Raw genomic sequence first — 9,922 nt, 5'->3', positions numbered from 1 at the left:
TTGACACATCCAAATAGAATTCTGTTTCCTCCTGGGACTCTGGCTATTACAAAATATTCATTTTTCTCTAAACAGTTCATTAATTCAAAATTGATTTTTTTTCTCTTATCCAGTATTACTTAGGAGAGTATTTCTTAATTTCTAAAAGTTAAAACTCTAAGGTTGGTGTCTTTTCTTTAACTAGTGTTAGAAATGTAGAGACTCAAAAAAAGGATTAACTGTCATGTGTGTCTACTTAGTGAGCTACTAAAGGTTATGCTTCTTCAAGATAAGAAAGTAAAAAAAAAAGATAAGAAAGTAAACCAACAACAATGAATATATATATATGTTCATGTATAATTGAAAAATTGTGCTCTACACTGGAATTTGACACAACATTGTAAAATTATTATAAATCAATAAAAAATGTTAAAAAAAAAAAAAGAAAGTAAACCAACAAAGAATATATGGGACCCAGAAAACAGAACGTAACAGGCAAGAAGCTAAGAGACTTTCACGATGATTTGGATGCAAGTCCTCAGATGCCAGTGATGCAATCCAGAATGTAGCAGGAATACTGGGGCCACCAAAAGGATATTTCTAATACTAAAAAATGGAAATTTGGAACTTACATATGTTTGACTGCATTGAGAGAAGACTTACATGTATATTACAGAGTCTGGAAAAAATTAGTGATAAGTACCTAGATAACTTAGCAAATGAAAGAAATAACTTATCATTCAAAGAAAAGTGAAAAAGTATATGGAAAAAGAAATATCAAAGAATACTACATGGCTCATCTGTGAACAATGTTTATACAATCATAAAACTATAAATACTGATGACTGATTTAGCCAAAAGCTGGAATATTGCCATGCTGGGAGGGAGGGAGGGGGGAACATATAAGTATAGAGAGAAATTATAAAGAAACTAAATCCTTAGTTTCACAACAGAATGTCAACTCACAACACATAAATTGAAAAATCAAAAAATGGCATAGCAAGCATATTGGAAGTAAACACCAAGAGTGGCTCACAAGTTAAAATAGGTTAGTTCTAAGAGGCAGGATTCAGGAGTGTAGATGAGAGGGCAAAGGAGTGGTGTTTTATTGTTGTGGTTGCCGTTAAAAGCTTTCTTATTCTATTGGACTATGTACCTATCTTAATGTATCTATTATATGGCTTTTTAACCATAGAAACTACATTATGTTGATAAGATGCTACATGTTTAAAATAGAAAAATCAGGCCTCTAAGCAACTCAGATTTCCCTCACACAGGTAACCAGGGTGAAAAAAAAAATTATTCTGGGAAAAGTAAAGCCATTAACACCATAGCGTGAATTACATTAATCATCTCCTACGTCTAAATCTCAGCAGTCCACAGATTGAGGGTTTCCTGGGAAGCTTTTTAGGCTATGTGAGAAAGGAGTAAGACCCAACTCTGCTCCTCAAAAATATCAGAGACCGCTTCAGCTCAACGAAGCCAGTGTTTTATATTCATAATCTCAACATTCTAAATACTAAGCTCATATGTATGATTAGATTTTTCAAATTTGATAATTTACTGCTTGAAACTTAAGAGCAGCTTTATTGTTTTTCACAGCAATTTAATTTTTCCCTTAGTCATTCTCCCTCCCACACTCTCACACTTAACAAATCTTCCTTCAGTGTTACGAGGGGGTGGTTTGATGGTATATATCTGGAGGCCCATCCTCAGCACAACAAACCAATTAGCTGCTAAGAAAAACACTGCCGAGTTCCCTTGACATTATTTTGACTTAAATTTTGTGTTTTAAGAATAGCTCAGATATACAGGGAACACTGACAGTGTACCAGCACTGCAGCTGTGGAAGCTTCTTTCCAGAATATGCAGGACCTCTATAAGCCTACAAGAGACAGGGAACCCCAAGCCTGCAGACCATTAAGATGGAAGTCTGCAGACCATTAAGAAGGTGAGGTTGATATTTTTAGACACCTGGATATGGATCACAGCAAACAAGCATAGTATATTGACTATGGTAAGTCTGTTAATAATTTATAAGCTTCTTAATATAAGTATTCTAATTTTTAATAAAAAATTCATGTAAAGTTTGATCACATAATGTGAAAGAAAGGGAAAGACCCCTGGCTCAGAGATTTCCAAGCCTAGCTTGGGGACCCTAGAGTTGCAGGGAAATAAACCCAGGGCCACCTGCTGCAGTCAGGGGCAGCAAGCAATGGTGGTGGTGGTGGTGAGAGAGGGTGCTACGTGATTCCTGAGCCCACCAAAGCCAGTGCATTTCCTCTTCTATTAATCATTTCACACATGAAAAATTAAGGCCTCTGGGAGGAAAACAAGTCATCCAACATCACACAACTAGCAGGTTGCAAAGCTTGAACCACATTCAGGTCTTTAGGTTCCTGGTTCAATGTTCTGCCACTGTCTTTCTGCTGTGTTTCTTATTTTAGGTGCTTTTCTACTTATAGAAACTAAAAACGTATCCCTTTCTAGAGAGCTATGAAGCTATTGCTACTCTGCATTTTCCCTAAGGAAGTAAGCTTGATAAATTATTTAAATATCCACTTTTCTCTGCTAAAATGTACACTATGTTTTTCTCTACGTAAAATGTGAAAACACTTATTTTACTGAGCCATTTATATGCATCATTTTTCTTCCTAAAAGCTCTCCTTCTCCCATATCCATTGCTTTGGAAACCTCTAGAGATATTATAATGAAATATTGATTGCCCTCACTCTCATCTCCACTCTATTTCTATTCTAATGACTCTACAACTCCAGAATAATTTTGTTGAGGAAGCACTAATTCAGAAACTTGTTTCCACATTTTTTAAAAAGATAGACTATTTCCTTGACCAAGTACTGTGCACCCACAGTTCAGCCCATTCGCTATTTGGAAGGTCTCCTATTGGGACATCACATCTTATTAACAGCAAGAACTTTGAATTAACAGCCTAAGAAGGGACCTTTCAATTCCCAAAAGATGACAGATTCCATAAGATGGTGATGGTTAAAAAGCAGAATTTTTCCCAGAATACCTGAGGAAATTCCCTAATTCACACTGGTTTCAGCTCCAGCCCCACCCCCCGCCCACCCCACCAAAGCTGCCAGACACATGCAGCATGCACAGGGCTACTTCCACACAAGGAGACTCCTCCAAGACCAGGAGAGGTAACTGTTTCACTTAATTTAGACACAAACACAGAAAATGAAACAAAATGAGAAGACAGAAGAACATGTCCCAAATGAAAGAACAAGATAAAGCCAAAGGAAAAAAACCCCAATGAAGCAGAGATAAGTAATTTACTTGATAAAGCGTTCAAAGCAATAATCATAAAAATGCTCATAAAACTCTGGAGATGAATAGAGGAACACAGTGAGACTTCAACAAAGAATTAGAAAATATAAAAAAGAACCAATCAAAGCTGAAGAAAATGGTAACTAAAATGAAGAATGCACTAGAGGGAATCAACAGCAGATCAGGTGACACAGAAGAATGCATAAGTGACCTGGAAGGCAGAATAGTGGAAACCACCCAATCAGAAGAGTAAAAAGAGAAAAAAAGAACATTTAAAAATGAGGATAGTTTAAGGAACCTCTGAGACAATATCAAACATACTATATTCACATTATAGGGGATCCCAGAAAAAGAAACGGAAGAGAAGGGCGGAAAATATATTTGATAAAATAATGACTGAAAACATCCCCAACCTGGGGAATGAAACAGATATCCAGGTCCAGGAAAAATAAAAAGTCATAGACAAGATGAAACCAAGGAGACCCACACCGAGACATATCACAAATAAAATTGCAAAAGTTAAATATGAAGATAATTATAAAGGCAGAAAGAGAAAAGCAGAGTAACATACAATGGAAACACCCAATAAAGCTGTCAGCTGAGTTTTTTTTCCTGGACAAAACTTGCAGGACAGAAAGGAGTGCCATGACCTAGTTAAAGTGCTGAAAGAAAAAAGCCTGCAACCAAGGATATCCTACCTAGTGGTGAACATTCAGAATAGAAGAAGAGATAAAGAGTTTCCCAGACAAGCAAAAATTGAGAGTTCATCACCACTAAACTGGCCTTATGAGAAATCTTAAAGGGCCATCTTTACGTGGAAAAAAGACCATAACAAGAAATAAGAAACTATGAAAAAAAAAAACAAAAAAGCAACCTTCACTGCTGAATGTAAATATATAGTAAAGGCGGTGGACTAACCACTTAAAATGCCAGTATTGAGGTTAAAAGGCAAAAGTCATAAAACCAATTTTAACTACAATAAGTAGCTAAAGGATACATAAAAAGATGTAAAAAAGAAAATAAAACAGAAACATAAACTTGGGAGGGGAGGGTAAAAAATGCAGAAGTTTCAGAATGTGTTTGAATGTAAACAACTACTAGCTTAAAATAAGAACATATATGTATATGAATCTCATGGTAATCACAAACCAAATACCTACACAGATACACAAAAAATAAGAAGAAAGGAAACCAAACATAACACTAAGCATCTAACTACAAGGGAAGAGACTAAATGAAAAAGAACTACAAAAACAAGAAAACAAGCAACAAAACAGCAACAAGTACATCCGTATCACAAAGTAACTCAGTGTAAATGGACTAAATGCCCCAATCTAACAACATAAGGTGGCTGAATGGATAAAAAAAAAAGAGACCCATCTATGTGGTGCCTTCAACAGACTTGCTTCAGAGCTGAAGACATGCACAGACTGAAAGTGAGAGGATGGAAGAAGATATTCCATTCAAATGGAAAAGATGAAAGCTTTTCCCTAAGATCAGGAACAAGACAAGTATGCCCGCTCACTCAGCTTTCATTCAGCGTAGCACTGGAAGCCCTTGTCACAGCAGTCAGACACACACACGCACAAAGCATCCATGTGGGAGGGGAAGAAGTAAAATTCTCTATGTGCAGGCGATCTGACACTATATGTAGAAAACTCTGAAGACTCCGCCCCAAAACTATTCGAATTAATAATTCAGTAAAATTGAAAGATACAAAATTAATATACAGAAACTTATTGCATTTCTATACACTAATCATAAATTGTCAGAAAAAAGCAAGAAAGCAATCCAAACAATTTACAATCATGTAAAAAAAAATTAAAATACCTAGGAATAAATTTAACCAAGGAGGTTGAAAGACCTGTACTCTTAAACCCATAAGACACTGGCGAAAGAAATTGACGATGACACAAATAAATGGAAATAAATACCACAACCACGGATGAGAGACATTAATACTGTGAAAAATGTTTATACTCCCCAAGACAATCTGTGGATTCAGTGCAATTCCTATCAAAATACTCATGACATTGTTCACAGAACTAGAATAAATAATATGAAAATTTGTATGGAAACACAGAACACCCCCAAATAGCCAAAATAATCTTAAAAAAGAAGAACAGAGCTGGAGGAATCATGCTCCCTGACTTCAGACTACACTCCAAAGCTATAGCATCAATGCTGGCACAGTAACAGACACATCGATCAATGGGACAGAACAGAGAGCCCAGAAACAAACCCATGCACTTACGGTCAATTAATCTATGACAAAGGAGGCAAGTACGTACAATGGAGAAAAGACAGTCTCTTCAATAAGCGGTGCTGGGAAAACCGGACAGCTACCTGTAAAAGAAGGAAACTAGACCATTTTCTCACACCACATACAAAGATAAACTCAAAATGGATAAAAGAGTTAAGACCCCAAACCATAATATTCGTAGAAGAACACATAGGCAGCATGCTCTCTGGTATCTGCCTTAGCAATATGTTTTTGGCTTTCTCTCCTCTGGCAAGGGAAACAGGTACAAAAATAAACAAATGGAACCACATAAAACTAAAAAGCTTTTGCACAATAATGGAAAACCATCAAGAAAACAAAAAGGCACTCTACTGAATGGGAGAACATATTTGCAAAGGATATGTCTGAGAAGGGGTTAATATTCAAAATATATTTTTAAAAATCCCATACAACTCAATATGAAAACAAAAAGTCTAACTGAAATATGGGCAGAGGACTTGAACAGGAATTTTTCCAAAGAAGACATACAGATGGCCAACAGACACAAGAAACTATGCCCATCATCTCTAGTCATCAGGAAAATGTGAATCAAAACGAGAACAAGCTACCACCTCGCACCTGTCAGAAGGGTTTTCATCAGAAAGACAAGTAACAAGTGTTGGCCAGGATGTGGAGGAAAGGAGTCCCTCGTCCACTGTTGGTGGGAATGTAAATAGTACAGCCATTACAGAAAATATTACGGAGGTTCCTCAAGAAACTAAAAATAGAACTATCATATGATCCAGCAATTCCACATCTGGGTATTCATCCTCAGAAAACAAAGACACAATTTCAAAAAGACATATTCACCTCAATGTTCACTGCAGAATTATTTACAGTAGCCAAGATACGGAGGCAACCTAAGTGTCCACTGACAGATGAATAAAGAGGCTGAGGTATACAAATGCAATGGAATTTTAGTCAGCCACAAAAAAAAGAGTGAAAGCTTGCCATTAGCAACAACATGGATGGACCTAGAGGGTATTACGTTACATGAAATTAGTCAGACAGAGAAAGACAAATACCGTATGTTTTCATTTATATGTGGAATTCAAAAAAAAAAAAAAACAGAAAAAGCCTCACAGATACAGTGAACAAACTAGTGGTTGCCAGAGGTGGGGGGGACAGGTGAAACAGGTGGGAGGGATTAAGAGGTACACACCACCAGTTACAGAATGAGTCACAGGGATGTCATATACACATGGGGAATGCAGTCAATATACTATTAATAACTTCTCCTCAGTTCTCTCATCTGTAAACTGTTGATAAGTAAGGTCTTCATTTTTAGTGACGTTATGAGAATTCAGATAATTTATGGTAAATGCCAATATATGCCTACAGATCCTTAAGAAATGTAAAGTGCCTTTTGTCCTTGAGGAAAGAAGATGGAAAACAGTATCACTGTTTCTGGAGAGACACTGGGTAGTTTTTCCCAGGAAGGCCCAGGAGGTGCTGAGAAATCGGTCTCCCATGGATGCTCATTACCAAGTGGATCCATTTACAAAAGTATGCCAGTAAAGCCAGCAAGCAGCAGAAAGCAGAGGAAAGGGGTCCAGATGAGAAGGGCTGCTCTGCTTTTCTACTGCCATGTAATAAATCACCCTGGAAGCTAGTGATTTAGAGCATCAACTAGATTATTTACCTCCTGATTTTGTAGTTTGAACTCAGCTGGGAAGTTCTACGCGTCTTGCTTAGGGTCTCGTATGGTTTCAGCCACACAGTGGCAAAGGGGGAGTTATCTGGGAAACTGGAGTGACCTGGCCCCTCACCCTGTTTATGTGGTCTTAGTGCCCCTCCTGCCCACATGGGCTCCCCAGAAAGGCAGCTGGACTTCTCACCTGGCAGCTCAGTGCTTCCAAAAAGTATGCATTCCAAGATGGAGGAAGCAGAAGTTCTTCAGACCATTTTTTTTTAATAGTTAAAAAATATTCATTGGTATGAGTTACTAATTCAGTTATTTCTATAGAAACATTTTTTTTCCCTCTTCAGAAGAAAGCAATCTAGTCTTAGAATTGTTGGCTGAAATTTGTCTTTTGTCTTTTTCTTAATAAATGATTGACATTAAGGGTTTCAAACACAAAGAGCTGAAGCATCAACCAAAAATAGTTTTTATATTCCAAAAATCTATATTAAACTGGAGAGGGTGTGGAGAAAAAAGGGCCCTCCTACACTGTTGGTGGGAATGTAGTTTGGTACAGCCACATGGAAAACAGTATGGAGATTCCGAAAACTAAAAATAGACTTACCCTATGGTCCAGCAATCCCACTCCTGGGCATGTACATGGAGGGAACTCTAACTCGAAAAGGACACATGCCCCAATGTTCATAGTAGCATTATTTACAAAAGCAAAGACATGGAAACAATCTAAATGTCCATCGACAGATGACTGGATAAAGATGTGATATATATATAATGGAATACTACTCAGCCATAAAAAAGAATAAAATAATGTCATTTGTAGCAACATGGATGGACCTGGAGATCATCATAATAAGTAAGTCAAAAACAGAAAGAAAAATACCATATGATATCACTTATATGTGGAATCTAAAAAAAAAGACAGAAATGAACTTATTTATAAAACAGAGACAGACTCACACAGGAAACAAACTTATGGTTACTATAGGGGAAAGTTTTGTTTGTTTTGTTTTCTTTTAGGTAATGTAAGGGGAACTTAATAAAGTGACTATATACAAGAGCAGGGCATAGAGAATTCTGCAAGTTCAGTGATTGGGGCTAGTCATAGTGAGGGCAAAGAATGTGAATAGTTCCTGGAACCCAGAGGAAGAGAGAGCTGTGTGGAGAGGGCTGCCTGTGACAGCAGGTGAATTTTGCCCCTTTTTGTAAAGGTGCTCTCTCCATCTGGAGTGCTATCTCCCATGATGTTTCACCACTGAGACTTATTTGTATGTCATGGTTTGGCTATAAAAATGCCATGTCTTCCAGAAAATCTTCCCAAATCTCTGCATCTATAAAGAATTCTTTCTCTCCTAGGTCATCCAATCAGTTCACCATGACCTCCAAAAAAATAACTCTAATTGTGCCCAGTATTAGCATTAATTTGACAAAAAAAAAGTTTTGAATGGTAAGTTAGGAACTGTGGGATACAGATCTAAAGAAGGTGAAGCCCTAGTCTCAAGAAACACAAAATCTAGCAGAGAGAGAAAGTTTTAAACAGTCACAATATGCTATAGTAAGGACAAAAGTATACATAATCAGGTTTAGAAAGTAGCACAGAAGAAGGAAAGAGGAACTTTGGGGGGAAAAGCAAGCATCAGGAGAAGGCTTTGAAACAGTACCACCAAGGAAATAGAAAGCATTCCACACTTCCATACTAACCACTGGCAAACTCTTGAAGCTCTGACTCTCCGCACCAAGGCTGCATTTCCAGATGGCAGTGGAGGTGGTAACTGATGCCAGAGGTCAAGAGGAAGACAGGGATTAGATCAGTGACAGCCTTGGGCTCCATCTGAAGGACTTGAATTTCTCATGGAGGTGATAGAAAGCCATTGCCAGGTTTTAAGCAGGAACATTGACACATTTCTTGCCCATCTTTGTAACCTAGGGTCAGCAAGCACAGTGCCTGGAAATGACAATAAACAAATGCACATATGTTGAGTGCCTACTGTGTGCCTGGCACTGTGCCAGACATTTCACGTGCATTAGCTAGTAGGCACTCAAGAAAAGTTTATGCCATTAAATTAAATGGAATTGCAGCTCCATCCCATTCAGACTGAGTGAAAATTGAAACTGTCATTACAGCTTTAGCAGAGAGAGTTAGAAAATTATAAGTTTAAAGAAAATTATAAGTTTAAAGAAGTTTAGTAATGAAAAGGGATCAGAATAAAAGAGAGAATCTGATTATTCCTCAGCTAAAGGCCAAACCAGAAAGAGTCAGGTAATTTAAAAAAAAAAAAAAAGAATGGGTAACTTTTTTTAGGTGGTAAAAGAGCTAGAGAGGATTTTATAAACACTTTATGGGAGAAATAGACAAACCACAGAGAAAAATGGGTCTTCTAATAAATGAGTAGGAAAAGAGAATTAACAATAAATGAGAGCAGCTAAAATACTGAACTCCTCCTTTGCAAGAAAAATGAGAGGAAATAACTTAGATTCTTGGCAAGTAATAAAAAATCTTGCAAAATACTTAATAGGGATAGAAATTTAGTGAGGAAATACTCATTAAAGTTAATTCATCCTTTTAAAAGAGACAGCTCAGAGCCCTCCCAAGGTGTGTTTCCTCCCGGAATCAGATCAAAGTCAGTTCTCACCTTCCTTAGCATGGCTTCTGAAGACATTGATTCTTAGGAGATATTAAATGTGCTATAAGATGGTCCACATGTGAGTGTGGTCCCTGGGGCACCGCC

This window comes from Vicugna pacos, chromosome 15, assembly GCF_048564905.1.
Source record: "Vicugna pacos chromosome 15, VicPac4, whole genome shotgun sequence".
In the NCBI taxonomy this organism is placed as follows: domain Eukaryota; kingdom Metazoa; phylum Chordata; class Mammalia; order Artiodactyla; family Camelidae; genus Vicugna; species Vicugna pacos.
Note: the sequence above shows the minus strand (reverse complement) of the source record.